We start from the raw sequence: 20382 nt of genomic DNA, 5'->3' as shown, positions 1-20382 counted from the left end.
CCAGATTGCTAAGTCAGAAACTTTTTCTTTTTACCAAGAAAAGCATTCTCCCATACTGGAAAATATGTTGCTTCATAACTAATCCCCTTGAAAATGAAATACTGTGCTATGGTGTTTGAATAAATTATGTGCAATCAGCATGCACAAGGGTAGTTAAAATACCATGGTCTGAAAACAACCAAGTTTGGCAGGAAGTCTGCAGACCCTCTTCTTTACTGGTCTTAAATCCGTATGCTGAAATGTCTGGAGCTCCCTGGCAGCTCTTCTCAGGTCACCCATTGGTCCATGACAAATCTGTTATAAAGTAGTTTTTAGCTTTTTTATAGAATCGTAGAATTACAGAATCAGAGGATGGTTTGGGCTGGCAAGGGACTTTACAGCCAACCCAGTTCCAGCCCCCTGCCATGTGCAGGGCCCCCTGCCCCCAGCCCAGGCTGCCCCCAGCCCCATCCAGCCTGGCCTTGGGCACTGCCATGGATATAGAGGGGGAGTTTACAGTCCTGGGAATTGTTTTCTTTTGTTATTTTTAAGAGGGAGATTTAAAGGCAGGTGAGTAAATTTTCACATTTGACAGTATGAATAGCGAGATTTTCTATAATTCTTACCTAATCTGGGCTAGGCACAATCATTAATGCTATCACCAAATGCCTTGATTTAATATAACTTATGAAAAGAAGCTTAGTTATCAATATATTTTTTTCTTTTTTGTAGCTGAAAGACTTTTGTGCTTCAGGAATATTGCTACATAAAAGTTAATGTGGAATAGATGATTCAATATCCTACAGCAAGTATAGAAGCAAACAATGCCTAAATATTTAAACAGCAAGAAGATAAGAATACCACAGCATGCTAATATGGTATGCACATATCCCACATCTCTGATCCATATTTTTAAGCCTATAAGAATAGCTATGAATTCTTTTATTTACCAATTTAAAAGAGAGCTTCATAAAACCTGATTTAACTGCTAAATGCTGAATGAAAATCTCTGTAGGGGTTATATTTAGAAACTCGTATTTATATTCAAGCAAAGAACAAAATTCCTCTTCTCTATGATCTCCAAAAGCTTTACAAGAATGAAATCTGTGCTCTATGTTTTCAAGTGCCTTGAGACTAATAGGAGGTAACTGATAGATGGCCTTTCCTGCAGGCTCTCTGCCTCCCCTGGTGGAGCTTACATGTCTGATACCCTTGTCACCACCCTATTTCTCAGTATCTTCCAAGTCACTTTAGTTTATCATCACAGTCTTATGGAGCATGAATAAAAGGGAGCTTTCTTATCCTGCACTGATCCTGCCTTTACAGCAGGTAAGATGAAAAACAAGGTTCTTGTTGGCACAATACAACTTGGGCAGCACCAGCAGCTTGCAGATGAGCTTTCCCCTGGAGTCAGGGCAGTCAGCCCCCTCATGGCTTTGCCAGAAGGCTCCCAGAAGGCTCCAACTTTGGACATTTAGGTCACACTGGCAGTCTGGAGCGAATCTGCAACATTGCTGCTGAAACTTGTCCCAGGAAAATCTAAGCTCTGCTTTAAACAGGAGCTGCTTGTAAGGCTTTCTCGTAATGCAGATACATGCTGCGCCCTAATCAATGTGAAAGTTGCATATTTCACGAAGTATATTGGCAAAAAGCTTCTAAAGGAAAATGAAAAACAAACAAAAAAAAGTTAAATAATGCTTCTGAGAAGAGCAATTTTCTTTTTTTCTTCCAAAACACTGTGAACAGAACATCTTTGGAAACTCCTGAATGTTTACTGTTCCCATTTAAATCACTGGTTCCTTGAATCTTTGAGATTGAGAACATTGAGAAAAATTCCCAGTCTGGAAAAAGAGCCCAAATCACTTAAAAAGCAGATGCATGTAAGCAATACTAAGCATTTTTACTCTGCTTCCCTGAGGTGTAAGTTGATCACAAGTTCTGACAACTAAGCCATGTGCTGGATATGACACATTTAATCTCAGAAATTTTCTAGAAGATGTCAGTTTTCTAAAAGATGTCAATGAGAGTCATTTATAAGAAAGAACTGCTGATCCTACTACGGACTATTTGAATTTAAATGAGTTCAGAAGAAAGGAAACATTCAAAATCTACTTGTTTTTGATTTTTTTCCCTAAATGTAATGAGATTTTCTTTTCCTTTTTTTTTTTTTTTTCCTTTTGATGTTGGATCAGCTTCTTGAGCTTCTTGTGGACAATGTCCTTACTCAGTCCAGAATAGTTCAGGTATTTCTACCCTTCATTTCCTGAATTGCAAAATGGAGTGCAAAGTCATGTCCTGATAAATGAAACACCACCAGAGCTGGTGAGGGGCTCACCCGGGAGCAGGCAGAACTCAGAATTGTCAAATTCTCCTCCCCGAGTCATTGCACCGTGCCTTGCTGTCCTGGTGTAAGCCAGTTCACTGATGTGCTGTGGGTGATCATCTCGTGCACATATAGCCGTAACACACAGAGCCTGGCCTCAAGCTGATTGAAGGCTGGTACATCTCCATTACAGTCAGCCCCTGCTCGCCTGCTCCCTGGCCAAATCATCCGTGCCTCTCTTTTTGCAGTGCTGTAATTGGTTCCAGTGTGGGAGATTTGGTTCACTGATGCTTCACGCAGATCAGAAATGCTGAACTCTGCACCGGTTCAGCTGCTGTTGAGCACAGCTTTGCGAAGCGGTGATCAGCGGCAAAGCAAAACCCATGAGATGGCCTCCTAAGAGCCTTTAAATACCATGCCATTAAAAAAGGTTTGGGTTTCTTAAAGAGAGCTGTGTAATCCTCTGGTCTCTCTGTTGTTGCTATTTTTAGTTCATAGGTGATCTGGTTAAGCTCCAGAAGCTTTTGTGTCTTGTTAATATTTAAAGAGAAGTAATCAGGTCTGGAGGAGCAAACTTTGTTTCCAGCAGTGTCGGAGGGAGGAGTCCGCTCTCAGCTGGGATTACTCGAGGGAAGAAAGTGATGGTTTACTGCATGGGGGCATGGCAATGAACCCTTAAAACAGCCATTAAGAAACTCATCGCTAGCACGTTGCAAAAGCGGATGAATAGCGGCTAGTGGTTGTTGAGTTCAGAGATTTTCAAAAAGATGAAAAAAAAAACAGGAAAGAAAGGAGTAAATAATTCTTTCTTTTCCTAGCAAGAGTAGAAAGTTTTCTGTTGCTGCAAGGATGATTTGGGCTGTGCACTGGGAAAAACTTTCTGGTGTAAAGGGAAATGGAGTGGTGGAACAGACCGGTGGAGGTTGTCACATCTCTGAGGGTCTTGGAGCACCTTCTGGCACAGCTGCACATCTGTCAGAAAAGGATTGGAGATGGTCCTTTCTTGCACCAAAGAGACAGATTACACGGCTGGTGTTCAGTGTTGTGATACAGGATAAATCCATAGTTTAGTGGGTGATACTGGTGGTAGGGTGGTGGTTGGACCAGATGATCCTGGAGTTTTTTTCCAACCTTAAAGATTCTGTGATTCTGTGATTCTATGGTTCTATGATTCTATGATCATGGGACTCTGGGACCTCTTCTGATTCATCTAGAGATTTTCCTTAAATCTCAAGTCTTTAGGTGTGCTTTAGGATTTTAGAGACTTTTGAAAGCACAGGTGGTTTCTTTTTCAGCAGAGTACTTTCTTTCCAGAAAAAGGAAATAGCACTCCTTTGATCAAAACAGAGAAAGATTTCATTATTTGTAATTCTTACACAAAAACTGCCACCGTGTATTGTTTTCAAAATGAGTCGAAAAGCCTGGAGACCTTACAACACAGGTTTTAAAAATGCCTCTCAACGTGTATAACTTTTCCGCATGAGCCTTTGCATGCACTAATGCCAGCCATGCGGTTCGAGCCCTTGGGGCACATATTCCAATTGCTTTTTGCTTCGACAATGAGCTGATAAAACTCCCTGATTGTTGCTTACAAGTCCTCTCCTATTAATAGAAATGTTGTCACCGGGCTCTGCCCATTGTGCTCCACCGTGGAAATACAGAACCGTGTTTCAGATCCGAGCGATTTGTGAGTTGCGTGCTTGCGTTTTAACAATGCTATCACTCTGTTCATCCACTCCGAGTGTCACCAGAGACCGTAACTCATCTTTATGGAACGTTCATCCTTGTTTCTTTTTTTTTCCTGAAAACATTGCCCTTTTTTTTGGCTCAAAGGCTACATTGCTTTACAGTTTTTGATGCCAGCTGGAGCAGATATTCATTCCAAAACATCTGACAACTGTGCTCTACTGTCAGAATATATTACTTAGGAGCTGAAATAGGTCTGTGCAGCGTGGATTAAAGCAGAGGCATCCCAGGCAGTTGGAGCAAGGCTCTTCACCCACCATTGCACATCTCCATGGCAGTCGCACTCAGCTCTCCTCTTGTCAGAGTGGTGAAAGAAGTGCCCTAGTGGGCAATTCACCATGCCTTTGGAAGGGATTCCACCAAAAATGCTCATTTTTCTCCGTGGATTTTGAAGGGAGCCTTGATAATTACCTCAGACGCCACCATCCGTGTTTTTTTACAAGTGAATCCCACCCTAAGTATCTATCCAACTGATATGGTTAGGTAAATAATGGTAAAATAATACCGTATGGTTAAATATGGTTACATATACAATGGTTACTTATACAATGGTTAAATAATACCATATGGCACCATGCTGGTGCATGCAGAGATATAAAGTAGCTACTGTTGAGGAGGTGAAGGAAGGGATTGGATTCAGTGAGCTGCTTTTAATCCTAGTGATAGCTTGGCTTTGGTTGATGTGTCTGAGTCATTTTGGGCAGCCTTACTCCTTGGGTAAATCAGTGTCACTTCTTTGAAGATAATGGGTCTACTCTGATTTACATCAATGGGGAAGCTGGCCCTGTATGTATAAAGAAACAGGACAGAAAACATCATCCATCAAATCTTATGGGAGGTTTTAAGCGCTTGCTCTCCTGGCCAAACCTGTGGTGCTGCCCAGCGCCACCCAGCCACTGCTCTGCCCAAAGGCCAGCGTGAGTCCCTGCCAGTGGGCAGGAAGGTTCTCCAGCAGCTCTAGGCTTCGAATCCCACCCTGAGGCCAGGTTACATTTTGCAAGCCCTGTATGATGTCTACACTGTAAGGTCAATATGTTTTTTTAATGAAGATTCAGCAAAGGAACTTCCCAGGTGGATAGGCACTTTTGTTTTTTTGTCGTTGTCCGTTTGAATGCTTTGGCTGGTGGATCACCTGTAAGCACTGCATGGCATGCACACACCCGGCTGGAAGTGCCCGAATAAATGAGTGCAGTCAAATGGATTCATAAAAATCCCAAATGGACCACAACGGGACTAGGAATGCACATAAAACCAGGCATGAATTCAAAGGCTAAATTCTAAGCAGGTGTTAGAGTATCTGACTAAATGTTGGCCTTGATATCAATATACATTTACAATATATGAGTGTATGTGTGTGTATATGCACATTTGCATGTGTGCATTTTATTTATCAATCATGTTATACAAACTGTACAGATAATCAAGTCACGCAGATAGCAATATTCATTGGATGGAAGTGGTTTATTTGATTTTCTATGTAATAAAGAATTAATAATATTGCAATTGTTGTATTCAAAAAATAATTCAGATCAGGTGTCACCCGTATATTAAGTTTTGAGTAGGCTAGGCAGTTTAAATTAGACTCCAGCTACACATGCAGACTATTTCATTTAGAGAAATCTCTTGTGATCTAATATTCTTAGCTTTAAAGTCATACTGCATAAATATTTTATTACATATTTAATAATACTTTTTCATAATCAAGAAACTAATGCATATATCTAAAATATGTGCATTTAAAGAGCTGCTGACATGACATGGGAAACTTTGAAAAATATTCTATTTGGGAATTAATTCAGCTCAGGGCAAAATTCAGAAATAATATTTAAGTGAGGGGACCTGAATGCATTACACATTGCCGCACAGGTCTGAAACAAAAGCCTGGTTTCATTCTACCACTTTTTTTAAATGTAAGAGTATATTTCCATGCAGTCAATTCATATTCATACTATTACAAAACATTCCTAAGCACCTTAATGAATCAAGACTGAAGTGAAATTTGAAAGAAAAGACCAGGCCCAGACAACATAACTGAGTATAAATGTTTAATTCAAACATTAATTGCTAGGGGATTTTTGTTTAAGTCCCACATAAAAACCCCTTTGGGAGAAGCAGTGGGGAAGTCACAGTGTAATTTACCACTACAAAAGCACAGTTATCCACTAGCAGCGGTAGAAAGAAAAAATAAAAATGTAGCAGTGAGCAGAGAATGCCCTGGATAGGCATGGCCCAAAAACCAGCAGGATAGGGTAAGTACAAAGCTCTGGTCTGGCTTGAATGCCAACACCAAACTAGTTCAGACAATGGTGTCAGCGAACCCAGAGATGTGAGGATGTTTTGCTAAACCACAGCAGTTCACAGGACCAGCCAAGGACAGTGAGAGCTACAATGGCAAGGATGACGTCCTCCCCATTCTCCCCCCACAAGTCCCCCATCCCCAAGCATGCAGACCCCCGGAAATAAAGGCAGGCTTTTCACAATGAGCAGAGGGGACAATATAGTTTCATCTTGATTATCTGCAGAGGTGTCAGACTTTTATCCTTGTTGCAATGTTTTAAGAGCACAGGTATCACAGAATCACAGAATCATCTAGGTTGGAAGAGACCTCCAGCATCGCCTTATGGAGGGGTTATTCAACTAAAAAAAATAAAATAAAAACAAGATTTTTTATTTGGAAACTGACACTACACATTCTAATGAGACATAAGAGACATAAATTTGGTTGTGTGAATAATTACTGTTTAGAATAAATTATGGAATATGGTGGTCAGTATATTTAAATCAAGAAATTCTGATATAAACTTTTTCTTAGTTCACCTTGAAGGTATTAGGGCTCATGGACAAGCTCATAGATGTAATTAATTGCTGATATATTCATAATTTGGGCTAAAGTCAGTAATGATGGACTAATGCGTGTGTCCATGTCAATTAAACTGTTAAACTGTGTTAAAACAGGAGCCTTCACACATATTGTCTCAATCCAACTCTGCTTATTTTAGTGGCAAGTGTCCTTCCTATGGGAAGGACAGAGAGGTTGGTTTTCCATGCAGCCTTTCCCACTCCAGCACACAGGTAGTGCAGCTATTCACGAGCCCGGGGGGGAACCAGGTCACCTTTTCAACAAAACATTTTAAAGTAAATATTTCCATCCATCCGTAGTTGTGCAGAACACCAAGTTTAGGAAGACTGTCTCAGGCTGGACTTTGAATGGGCATGAGTGGCCCTACAGAGTGTACTCAGGTGGACATGTGTGTGCAAGCTTAATTCCAAATGGCTCTGCCTCTTCCTCATCACATACCCTTCTTCTCACGTCAGTGAAGGTAGAGCTCAAAATGGATTAAATCACTCATGTTATGTCTGTCCTACTCCCTGTAATTTCACCATGTAAGATCATAAACCACAAGTTTTGAAGCAGATGTATAAATATCTTAACTAACCTGATCACCGTCTGTATGATTCCTTCTACTCCTTTATTTTGACTTAGCAAACAGCAGTTTGCTATTGTTTCTCATTTCAGTGTGACGGTTTTATTAGAGATGATATTAGTAGGGGCATTCTGCTATGGGGGGAACAATAGGCTACTCAAAGGAGATATATATTACATATATTTTCATTGTTTATAAAACTGGACAGAAAAATCAATTTAAATGAACATTTTCAAAGCATTTCTAGTGGACTCCTGAGGTAGGAAAGAGGTAGGAACCAGAATCAGCAGATGTGAAATGACAGAGACACACATTTCCTCTAAATAATTATACAGATGCTAGATAAGCCATCATCTTTACTTTAACAAATCCTTTGCAGTGGATTTCTATGTTATTTTTGGTCCTAAGTGTGGAAGAGATGCTCCAGTGGGATGGTTTATCGCTAGAAAAGAAGGCATATGAATTTGAACAGCTTGCACAGTAAAACTCCTTATGTACTATGAATGGAAAAAGCAATTTGAATGAGACAATTATAAAATGAGAGTTGTGAGACAGTGTTTTGAGAAGCAGCCATCTTTAGTTTTGTTTTAGTCTGGAACTTTCTTAAAACATCTTGTTGCTGCCTTCCAAGTGCCTGTTCTCTTTGTCAGGACTGAGGCATTGCAGGAACTGCTGTGCTGGGGACCTCACTAAGCAACAGTTTCAAAGTGGGATTTAACTTGGACCCGTCTGTGTCTGCTGCCTTTCTCTTTTTGACAAAGTGAGGCAATTTTGAGTTTTACTTCTATCCTCAAATACTTTTTTATTTTTCTTAAATTTTGGATTTCTTCCAATGAACAGGAGCAGTCTTAGAGAATCAGAGAGAGACACCAGGAGTAGAGCAAAGGGTTTCTTACCACCCTACTCTGAAAAACTTTTACTCTGGGAATTTCTAGAGAGCCCAGATCTCAACTCCTGTTAGGAATTGAATACCAGACGTGCAGAGGTAGGCACTCAGCTCCAATGAAATTATGGTAAATAGTGGGGTTTAATATAGAAATTTGTAGTTGTTGAAGTCATCGCAACCTTCCAAGTCTTTACATCTCCTTGGGTGCCTAATGTGGACATGATGGACTGGTCTGAATGCTCTGCAGATCTGGGCAGTGCCCAGGACAGCCAGGAAGGGGATCGTCCTCATCATGGAGATGTAGTAACAGTTTAACAAGGGATTGATGCTTGCAAGAAAGAACTACCAACACTGGGGAATTATCCCCTAAACAGAGGGGTGAAGGTCTTGCCCCCACTGTGACTTGTGCCTACTGCCCTCATAATTCAGAAACAGAACTGGCATGTGTTAATGTGTCTGAGCTTTAGTTTAACTTCATGCAGTTATGTGCTATGATTCCTGTTGTTAATTAATAGATGGCAACAAGCAGTTATCCTGCACGGAGTGAGCTCCCTGCGGCCCCGAGTCTGACTCCGGTTTTTCAGATTCCCGTGCCGCCCGGAGCAGTGAGCAGCATGGGGACAGCCATCCCAGCCTCCCCGTGCTCAGCTCTCACAGCAGCCCCAGCCCCAGCTGCCTTCAAGCACAAGGACTGCAAAGTCCCACTAAGTTTTCTGGAAGTTTTTTGTTATTATTTCACAGTGCAGGAAATTGCTGCTAGCCCTAGAGAGGAGATTATTATGTGAACCCTCAATCCAAGCAGAGAGCACTAAAAAGTTATTGTGAGAATAATTTGTTCTCTTATGTAAATAATTTGAGAAAGTGCAGAGGCATCAAGGAAGGAATTAAAGCAACTCAGCCAACACCCATTCACACACACAAAAAAAATCAAAATAAAAATCCTGAAAACAGGGTACGACAGAGCTGTTATATTGTCAGGGAATCACTCCACAGCCCTAATCCAGCATCTGTTATCTCTAAAAACATACTGCAATGAATTCCCTGTGCTCTAGAGGCAACTGTGATTTGAAAAATACCACTATTAATTGATTCCACAAATTAACTGCTAATCCAAGAGTCCTGATTATGATTAGTCCGCTAATCAATTTATTTGATAGATAGCTTTTTAAATTTTCCAAATTACAGTTCAGCTCTTCTCTCTCTCTTTTTAACTTGTTTCATCTAATTAACTGTTTTTCCTAGCAGTGAAAGGCAAGATCTTCCTTGCTTAATTGCCTCTTGACCCTTTCTCACTCTCCAATGTGGTTGCCTTTAGAGGTTCTTCATCATGAGAAAATTAAAATGCTATCAACGAATTAAAAATATTGTTTGGCCCAGAGGAAACTTCCCAGCATGTCTGTGAATTCTTTGGAGTTCTATTTACACAGCTTTGCTGGGGAAAGTCTGACTCCCCAGTACGCTGGATTGCCCTTCAGTTAATACATGCAGATGAAATCCTCCCCGGTGACTTTGCAGGAGCCGGTTCGGTAGTTGCTGGTTGCAACAGCAGCCGCGGGAAGTCGGCGGTGCACAAGGAGGAGCAAGCGAGGAGCTGTTGTGTTGGGGTGCTGGTGTCTGACCTCGGGCACGTGTGGTGCTCCCGGAGCTGGGGTGGCACAGAGCAGTGCCTCGTGAAAGTATGCAAAAAGTTCCTGTGCTTTCAGGAAAGGGAAAATAAAGCCCGGCGCATGGCTGTCATGTCCATGGCTGATGGCTGATGGCTGCTCTCACCTTCAGTCTTCACCAGCCTGGTGGGTTTCCAGAGGGCACTGAGGCTTTCCTTGCTGTTCCTCAAGGCCAGACCTCCACAGGTGGCATTTCCAAAGCAACCTGTTACGAACAGTTAGGAAAGAGCTCTTTTTAAAGACACTGTCCATACTGCAACATCCTCTGTCCTTGCCCATAGCTAAAGGTCAGCTTTGAATCACAAACTCACAGAAATAAGAGAAAAAAGAAAGAAAATAAAAGAAGAAGAAAAGCAAACCTCTACCTGGGCTGCTAATGCTTGGAGAGAGAGGACAGGGCTGGATAACTCTCTTTTTCCTTCCTCTCACTGAGCACCCAGGTCAGAGAGCCAAGTACTCGGATGGATAGGTGTTGCCTGGCTGTATTAGATTTGTAGCCACTTCTGTGCATATCTAAACCTGGTGTTACATCCTAGCGGAGCAGCATCAGCTCCTACGCTGTTGCCACCAGCCGTGGGCAGTACATGCAGGCATTTCTGACCTTCCCAGCCTTCACGTCTGGTTCATGAGCACGACTGCAGCCAGCCCTGCTTCAGCATGTCCTCCCCAGCTCCTGCTCCCCGCATTAACAGTCTCCAGCCTCTTAGTGCCATGGCTTTGCCATCACCTTGTCTTGCACTTGCACCACCTGGGCACATAGCACTAGAGAACATACACTGTCTTCTCAAATGCCTCTCCTCGTTTCTTCATGGAAACACTTTTTTTTTTTTTTTTCCCCCAGCAGAGCCCAGAATAGCTATTGCTCAGCTATTCACAGCCCACATCCTCACCAAGGGATCCTTTCTTGTCTGTGAGTACTTTTGCTGCTGAAATACCTCCCAACTTCCATGGGGTGTGACCGTGCGACTAGGTTCCTTCTCCTCCCTCCCCTCCATCCTCCTTCTCTGGAGACTGGGAGATTTCCATCCCTCCCAGCCCTGCCCAGCCCTCCTCTGCTCTTGCATCAACGCAGGGACACAACTCAGAAAACCTTCCTTGATGCCTGCACCTCATGCTCTACCCCCTGCTGGCAGAGGGGCTTTGTCCGGGTCTCTGCTGAGCTGAAGAGGGAGCCCTCAACCACAAGGCATGCTGCGGGTGGAAAATGAGATCTTTTCCTCCAGAAGCATTGTTCCCAGGCACAGCGGCTACGCAACAGGACTGCACTCTTGGTGTCAGTTTGATGTAAGTGAGCGGTGACAATCATCATGATTAAAAGAACTCTGGATTTTTTCCAAAAGTACCAAGTACTCCCTCTGTTTTCTTTACAAAGGGGCTTTATAGTAGGTGGGAAATTGAAAACCCACGTGAGAACAATTTTTTACATATTAATGCACATTTTATAAAATAGCAGGATGTAACAGCTGAGTGATGACATATTTATACTCTTTATATATATATATATATATAAAACATACTCAGTGCAATTATGAGGCCATGTCTTTTTCCCATGAATGGAGAACACCCATGCACTCACAGTTGGTGGTGGGTGCAGCGATCAAATACTCCATGATCGATTCCAGCTGAATGGAAGCTGACTCCTCCGGTAGCCATGCAAACTACGCATTGCAGCAGGGTGCCAAACGGATGTTTTTTCCTTGGCACAAAGGCCAATGAACCATGATGTGGAGGTGAGCAAACCGCAGGCCACTCCATGTTTATGCTTGCTGATCTGATTCAGCTGTGATAGCCTAGGAAGGAAAAGGAACTTTAAGAAAAAAAGACTTTCTTACTTTCTTGCACACTTTGTCCCAGGACCTTCCTCTCTCAGCAGGATTTAGATGGCTTCTCCTGAGAGAAAATGACAAAAAGATGATTAAGATTCTAAGATTCATCTTTTTTTTTCTTTTTTTTTTTCTTTTTTCTTTTTTTTTTTTTTCCAGTGACTGGTTTTCAAATGCTTCTCACCCTCTCTCGTCTGCTTTTCCCTATTTTCCTATTCTCTTCCTCCTTATTGCTGCATTATCCTCCCATCCCCTCTCGGATGACTCCAATGTCTCTCCTGGCTCTTCTCCAGGCAACACAAACAAGATTTCTTCTCTCCTGTCTTTAGACAAAGCAAAAGCTTGCCTCTGTCTCTGCTTGGTTTTGCAGCCACTGCTCTTTCTCCCTGTTTTTCCTCAGCTTGCTTTCTTCTTCAGTGCTTTACCTGCTTGGACCATAATTTCTTCAGGACATACGCTGGCTTTAATTGGTATTTGTATAGATCCAAGTACAGCAGCATTGACAGCTTTCCTGAGGCACAGAGGTCTAATATTAATAGTACGGGAACCCCCCAACCGGTGACTGATGAAATTCTGTCTTTGACAGTTTGTCATTGGCTTCAGCTGAACTTTGGGAGCTATTACTTTCGCTCATTTTTAAAAACTTACTTTCTGAAGTTTTTAAAAATAGATCTGGAAGAAGACATTGGTCTGATACATTAGTTAGATAATTTTTTAGAGCATGACTGACTGATGCGTCATTTAGAATTGGCCAACATGTACAAGCAGGTTTTAAAATCTGCTATGATAACCACAATTTTAAATTCCTCCTGGGCAACTGGAAATACCCTCTTTCCACCCATCTACTCGTTTTCACCCCACCTATGTTTCAGCTTGCAGCTGCTGCAGCAAAGTACTCGCTTACCTAATGCTCAGGCAGGGTATTGGGTTTCCCATTAACATTAGGATTGAAAAGTCACTCATTGATTTAGCTTCATTACAAAGATAATGAGAGGTATTTTTCATTCAGAGATGTGTAATGAAAAATGGCTTTCCCATTCATTAAGTTGTCAAATTCTAATGGGCCTGTATTTACAAGAATCTCACATACAAAAGCCCAGTCCCTGCCTGGTGTACGTGCCGGTATACAACGCAGTGGATGCCACAAAAGCAAACTCAGCTCTCTGTGAGCTTGCTTGGATCCTGGAGGAACCCCACACTAAAGCAAAAACCTGCCAAGGCCATTCTACCCTGCCTCATCCTTCTCAGACAGCACGTGATGGGCCCTGCACCTGATGGGATGAGATTATACCTGACGTGCTGTAATCGTGCTTGCTGTGCTCGGAATTAAAGCTCTCTGAAAAACTGAAATTAGACCCTCCTATTACATTCAGGCCTGGTGCGGTTTGCAGAAATGCCAAGAGCCTGTCTATTATGCTGGTACATTAGTGTATGATTGGTAAAGATGTATTAGAATGCAAGCTCAAAGTAGCTGGAACATTAGTCTGCTCCTTAGGAAGTCAGCACATTTTTTGCCAGCCACTGAAGGCTGTGAGGTCCAAACAAATCCATGCGCACCATGCCTCTGGGTGGAGGGACCATGAGGTGAGAGGCTGTCCGAATGGGACCGTTACTCTTGGCGTTGTTGACCAAAGGTTTTTTTTTTCACCACCTAGCCTGAAACAGGGCGGTGGGTGGGAAATCAGATGCAATTCCCCTTTAATATTTCTCTGCCAACCTTTATTTCGTGAAAAACAAGCAACAACAATGACAGCAAAACTACTTTCCTCTGCTGTCCCCCAGACAAAAAGCTGCTCACCCACCATCTGTAACAGCCTGGCATGAGGTCTGGTCTCAGATCGACCAGCATCACTTGAAGGAAGTGCTCAGAGTAATGGCAAAGGTAATCCTTCAGGCATTTTGAAACTCTAAACCCAGGATCAGCTACTGTGCTACCTGGAGCAGAAAGTAATTTGATTTTCAATTTCTGGCCTTTGTAGCATGGTGACTAAAGAGCTCTTTTCTGGGAGGAAATCTGTGGGTGTCCATACAGGCCCTGACTTTTATGAAAATCAGCAGTATTTTTGCCAAAGTCACTCGACTTAGAGCAGGGCAGAGTTAGTGTTAATGAGAGCAACGAACCACAAAGCCCAGGGAAGCAACCCAAATCCTCTATCTTTCCAAAATTTAGTAATTGATTCAGAGACAACAAAAGCAGTGTTTTATGGAGACAAATACATTTCTTTTTCCTTTTGTTCTTCCTTTTTTTTTTTTCTTTCTCCCTGCAGGTCAGTCTATCTCTAAAGGGAGGAGACAAGCTTCTCCAGCCCGTCCATGCCGATGCTGAACACCCTCGGTCCTGGACGTCCCTTTGGCTCCTCTCTCTTTGGCTCTTCCTGACAGCAAACGCCCTCCTGAATCACAGAATCACCTGGCCCTCAGCAGGGCCTACTCAAGGAGCTGCTATATGACTTGTTATTTTTGACAAATCAAAAAACATTTGGTATTAAAAAATACCAAACTACTCCAGGGAAATGTGACTCCCCAAATAAAAACAACCTATTTCCGAGGAAGTCTCTTGTGCACTTGCTCTGACCTTGTCCTCCTTGTAGCCTCTCTCAGCATAATTTCTGAACACGTGGATCATGTTTGGTACCCAGCTGCTTATGTCTATTTTGCATGCAGTTCTCTGCACTGAATTAAATCACTTCTTACTCTGGTTTCTTCTTTCCTCACCTTTCCAGGCCTGTGCATTGCCCAGCAGCTCTTTTTCCCTCCTCAATTAACCTTATGTTATTTCCTTCCATGGGCAAAAATTCCTTATACTGCAAAACAAATGTCTCTTCTTATACTGTTTGCACTTCTAATAATTACTTCATTAAACTTTTTTCCCCCAATTTTTATTGGATGGCCAACAAAAATTCCCCTTCCCCCCCCCAAAAAAGTAAAAACACACACACACAAAACGACTCTGGCATTATTAATTAAATTTTGCCTTAAAGAAACCCTACAAAATTCTAATAATATTTTTATGTGCAGAATTTAATTTTTATTGATTTTCACATAGGTTAAGTCAGTAAGCAGAAGTTGCATGTTTTTTAATAAGAACTTTATTTTCTTGCTGTGATGGTAGTTTAGGATCATAAAAGCATAAAAAATGGAAAGTTACAACAAACATAAGAGTAAGGCAAATTGAAGGAAGGAAATGAAATACATAAGGAAGCTGCATGGAAACGTATATGAGAAAATTATTATTTGCAGGCGCAAGTAATTAAAAGAAGGAATAAGAGAAGAAATTGTTTTCTTATTTTGATTTTAATATATGTTAGGAGGAGAGACCCAACAGTAATAACATAAGTAAATAAACCAAAAAGCAGCCTGCTGTGAAATTAATCAAAGTATCTTATAATTTAGGTGGTGGTGCCACAGTATACTTTTAGGTCCACTGGTATCCTGTATTTTGAGCATCTGGCCCTTTATGTACCTCAATATTTTTACTTCCATCAATACTGAGATAGAAACATAAGGAAAACAGCAGTACGATGATATATATTTATTAGCAAGTTTCATGATACGGATTAAGGGAATTACACCAAGTGATACTAGCTGTGGATTTGGTGCTTGAATCTTTATTCCTATGTGCTATATATAAATATGTATACATGAAGACAGAGGTGATGTATAGCGCCATGTATATGCATTTATGAAAAGACCTGGATGTTAACTTCACAGAGCGACGACAATTCACACCAGCTGTGAATCTGCTTGTGGTAATATATGACAGCAATAAACATGTGAAATATGCTAAGGCTTTTCCCTAGAGTAAGCATTCAGGGGATGGCAGCATCAAACGGTGTAAATCCGTGGAGCTGTACTGACAGCAGGGAAGCTAGGCTATTAAAAATGGTATTAGTTGCAGCTTGTTCTAGCTTTTAAACCAGGTTTCCAGCTCTGCGAGGAGGGACCTGTCTGGCCTCTCCAAGCTGGGAATCTTGCATCAAAAAAACATAAGCTTTCTTAGTAAGTACCGGCATGGTTGCTAATCACATCATAGTGTAAGCTGCCTTCTTATTAATGTGTATATACATGCACGCATATATAAATATACACTTACACACACCTATTGATGTATGTATTCATTCCTATATATCTCTCCACACCTGCTGATGGGGCTTGCAGCCTGTGGGCGTGTAGATAAAGTCTCGTTTGACTTCATCTGTTGAGAGTTTCCCGCTTGTGGGGCTTGTGGGATCAGGGCCCATGTTTTTGCAGCTGGGGGAACATTATAGCCTTCTTTGTGGCTATAGGTGAATGCTAAGGACCGCGTTTTATTTTTAATTCATACAGGCTGTTGTAAAGCACACGCTGGGAAAGGGTTTACTATGCAAGCTGATGAGTGATTAGTTATACAAGGATGTTTTTATACTTCTGAAGAGATGTTAAGAGTGGCTGCAACTGCATTTTGATTCGATAATTGGGTTTGAAGGACTCTTAAATCTATGAAAATGCTTTTCAGTCTTTAAAAAGGTGGTTTAAAGCCCCTTTATGTTTGATTTTGACAGCTGCTAGAATCATTGCAGTAAGAGATCAGATAATCAGCTGGGGAAGTTCTTGGGAAGTTTGATAGTGCCATTTGCCAAGGAAATGCTACTCACCAAGAGTCTCTGTGTGTACCAAGTATTTGTTCCATATTACCTATTCACTATAATAATAAAGAGATTGGTTGATGTGTAGTGGCCTGTGAGTGACCAGGATTCCCAGCTGTTCTGTAGTCCTGCTGCCTCACCCCACCTCTCATGGCTGCTGGAAGCCAGCCCTTAGTGAACTGGTAATTCTCCTGTACTGCTCTCAACGGGAACCATCCAGCTCCGGGTGTATTCCTCACGGTAAGTAAAGCTATGGATGCCCGTTTGTGCCACAGACACCAAGAGCCACAGGCAAGGGAATGACGATACATCATTGCTCTCTTGTGTGACCATGGTCATGCAGCCCAATTGCCAGGGACAGGCCGGATGGAAAGCATCTCCTGAGGCATGTTTTATGATATGGACATAACAAGTTTTTGGAGGTACAATTCTCTCAATAGAGTCTTGCATTTGCTCTGGATGGTGCAAACTCAAACTGCTGGTTCCTACAGTTTTTCAGCTAGAAATACAGTCCTCTGGTTACACTTTCTTCTCGGAACAAATTGGATCCTTCTTTTTCCAAATAGAACAGAAAATCTTCAGTTTGTGGGAGAATTAAAGCAATAAATCACATTGCATGGCTGAAATTTTTCAATCTGAATGATAATGTTCACTTCTGTTGCATGGGGCTGTCTGCACTCAGTGAAAGGCAGTTACAGAAAGAGACACGAAGGTTCTGCAAACCCAAAGGCAGGTGAAGAAGTGTGGCTTTGTTCCAAATCTTACAGGATCCATGCCAGATCTTCAGCTGATTAAGCTAGCAAAACTTCATCAGCATCCCTGGCAACAAGGATGCCTGATACACTCAAAATCAAGATTTTTGTGAAGTGCCTATTGAGGGTTCCCAGAGGGTCTAGATGCTCTAGCGTGGAGAAGGAGAGAAAGATCCCGAAGGTCGGCTCATAGACCCAAACCTTAGAAGCAAACTAATACCCCTCTCTAGGGGACTACACTTAAGGGATGGAGACCAGGCACCCACCAGCAACCTCCGCGAAAGAGCTGAGCAGGGTGCAAAGGCAATGCTGGGGCTTTGAGGACTGCTCTCGGTAGATTATCTGGATGGCTCATTCAGTGCTGAATTTCATGTAAGAACAGCTGTTATTCTTAAAATCAAACATAAGGAAGGAAATCCCACCCAAGTGTGTGTTTGTATATATATATATATATATGTATATATATACTGCTTAAATCCCTGGAGAAAGAGGTTGTCATTTACCCCTTCTTCAGCTAGACAAACATAGTATATTTCTAAACACTAGAAAAGCAGTCTAGTGGCAGGATGGAAATCATTCCCCAAAAATTGCCTGGAGAAGTGGTAGAACTTCCAGCACTGATTACCAGGAAAAATATCCAGTGTGTATCTCTCAGGAAAGATGTAGAGAGAGTCAGTCCTGCTGGAGGTGAGAAGGACAGAGAGCGATGGACCAGACGTCCTTCTGAGGTACCTTTGGCATGCATTTCCTCATGTTCTTTATTGGGCTTCCCACCCACAACTGCAAAATAAAGTGCAAAACAGAACTAACCTGATGTCCTGCGTGCTATTCCTTTCTCAGTCGATACCTATAAAAGCTGGTTTATGTATTATAAAAAATCAGTATTTTATATAATGAGGAAGAAGAACAACTTTCTTTCCAGTGCTCATACTCTTACTAGCAACAAATCAGCTGAAGTTGCATTATTTTATATCATCCATAGTCTAGATGGAGGTCTGGTCTGCCATCTACCCGAGTCCTACCACTGAAACAATCAAAAATAGCAGATTGCCTTGCACAAATTAAAACAATTATGGTGCAGATCTGGATCAGAATTTATATCAGCAGAAGCATTAAGCTGTTTGTTTGTTTGCTTGTTTAACTTCTCCTTGCTCCTCAGAATGAAACTCAAAACCTGCTCAGTTGCCTGGCTGTGGGGCTGTGTTCTTCCTCTGCACCTCTGCAGGACAAAGGTTCCCCAGGCCCTGCCTCTGCACTGCTGTTTGCTGTAAAGCTCTTTTCCTTGTTAGTGAAAATGAGGTAACTAAGCACGTGAGGACATTGCTGGTGGGAACGAAGACCAAAATCGTGATTTAAATGATGTGTTGCAGACTGTGCTCGCTTCCCACTGACCTCTGCACGGAGGGGATAGTGTGGTCCTGCTGAATGCTAGGGCTGGAAGTCTTCTTTTTCTCCCCTGTCCTTTGAACTTCTGATCCAGGCTAGGCAGGGAACAGCTTGCTGCTGTGTTTTGAGTGTCCCTGAGATCATTGCTGGCTACCACTCACACCTCAGAATTTAGGCTGTTATTCACACGGGAAAGACATGTATTATATGTTGCTTTTTTCTTATTTCCTTGCCCAGGTAAATGTAAATATTAATAAAGCTTTTTGTAAAATCTGTATCTGTCTAAGAATTTCTCGTGCTGCAACACATGTATTTTTCTATCCAGTTCTTTTCTAGGTTCATTTAGGCCTTATCCCAAGTCCTGACCAAAATACTTGCTTGGATTTTAATTAAACTAGGTCGTTAGTCTCCACGCTCCCTCCTGATGGACATCCTGACCATATCTTCCTGTCCATTCAGCAACACAAACTGCTGGGAAACTTGCCTCATGCTTAAGTTACTATAAACGCAGCTCAGGGGCTTAAATATATATTTAGCATACCATAGCAACACACCTTTCTATTTGATGGGTGAGAAATTTTTTATAACTATTTATGGATAAAAACATAGAGAAGAAGATTCAGACCATAATTTCTGGTATTTTTAGTCAAGGATATCATGAAGGAGGTCTGAAAAAATGGATACAATATTCTTCATTGGGAATTTAGCATCATCTGGTAGTGTAAGACTGGATTGCTCATTTTGATTTTTATTTTTTTTAACTTCAGACAGGACTGTTTGCCTCTGCAGACTGTCACAAACTAGAAAATAAATAAAATCATACTGATATTTGGGAAGGTGGATCGCAGCTTGTCTGTTTTTCTTCCTAAATGAAGACCAGACAAAGACATTGATTCTTTTGTTACTAAGACATAATCTGTTGAACTAATTACACTAAGAAACAAAGTACATTTTTCCTCAGCTGTAATAAAGAAACATTTCACACTCCTCTGTTATTTCCCTAACAGAGGTATTGCTCAGTTTTGTAACTATTTTAATGTGCTTTGATTCTTTGTGCTGAACTATCAGTCAAACAATCAATACTGGGCAATACATTTTGCCTTCAGTCTTCTCTCATCCTTGAAGAACAGCCTCACCAGCATTTCCTTGAAAACCCATTAGACAAATATTCCATAGCTTTACTCTTCTCTTGCCACGCCTGAAATCAGCCTCTTCAGAGTATAGGCTTTGCTTGAATTCAATTACACCGAACTGGTCCCTCCAGCCTTGTTCGTATGATTTGAAACACTTGATGACGGTGTTAACGAAAATATACAGGTCCACTACATCTTCAAACAGTCCTGCTATGTCATTGAAATAGATTATTATTTCATTCCAAAGAATGCTTAAAAATACTGATTCCACTATCTTATCTTTTTTATAGCTGCAATTTAATGCAAGCTCCATGAGTTGCATGCTTTTTTGCTGGTTGACCATTGCCCAAAGAATCAAGGCTGTTTTAATCATTTCATAACCCAGCGTGAGCCAGCCATCAGCTGCACCTTCACAAATACCTGACTCATGTAAAGAAAGGAAACGATCATGTTCTAGCATAGGAAAAAAAGAAAAGCTTTGTGAATTTTTTTCACACTCAAAATATTGCACCCCATAGAGCACTCGTTCCCCAGAGAATACTTCCTTCAAAGCCAATCAGGGTGTGCTGTGCCTCCAGATTTGTCAAGTGTCCTGACATGTTTGAAGAGAGGGTCATCCAATTGGTCCTGGCAATTTGAT

The sequence above is a fragment of the Anser cygnoides genome, chromosome 5 (genome assembly GCF_040182565.1).
Source record: "Anser cygnoides isolate HZ-2024a breed goose chromosome 5, Taihu_goose_T2T_genome, whole genome shotgun sequence".
NCBI classification, from domain to species: Eukaryota; Metazoa; Chordata; class Aves; order Anseriformes; family Anatidae; genus Anser; species Anser cygnoides.
The sequence above is the reverse complement of the archived record's forward strand: the minus strand, read 5'-3'. Positions refer to the sequence as shown.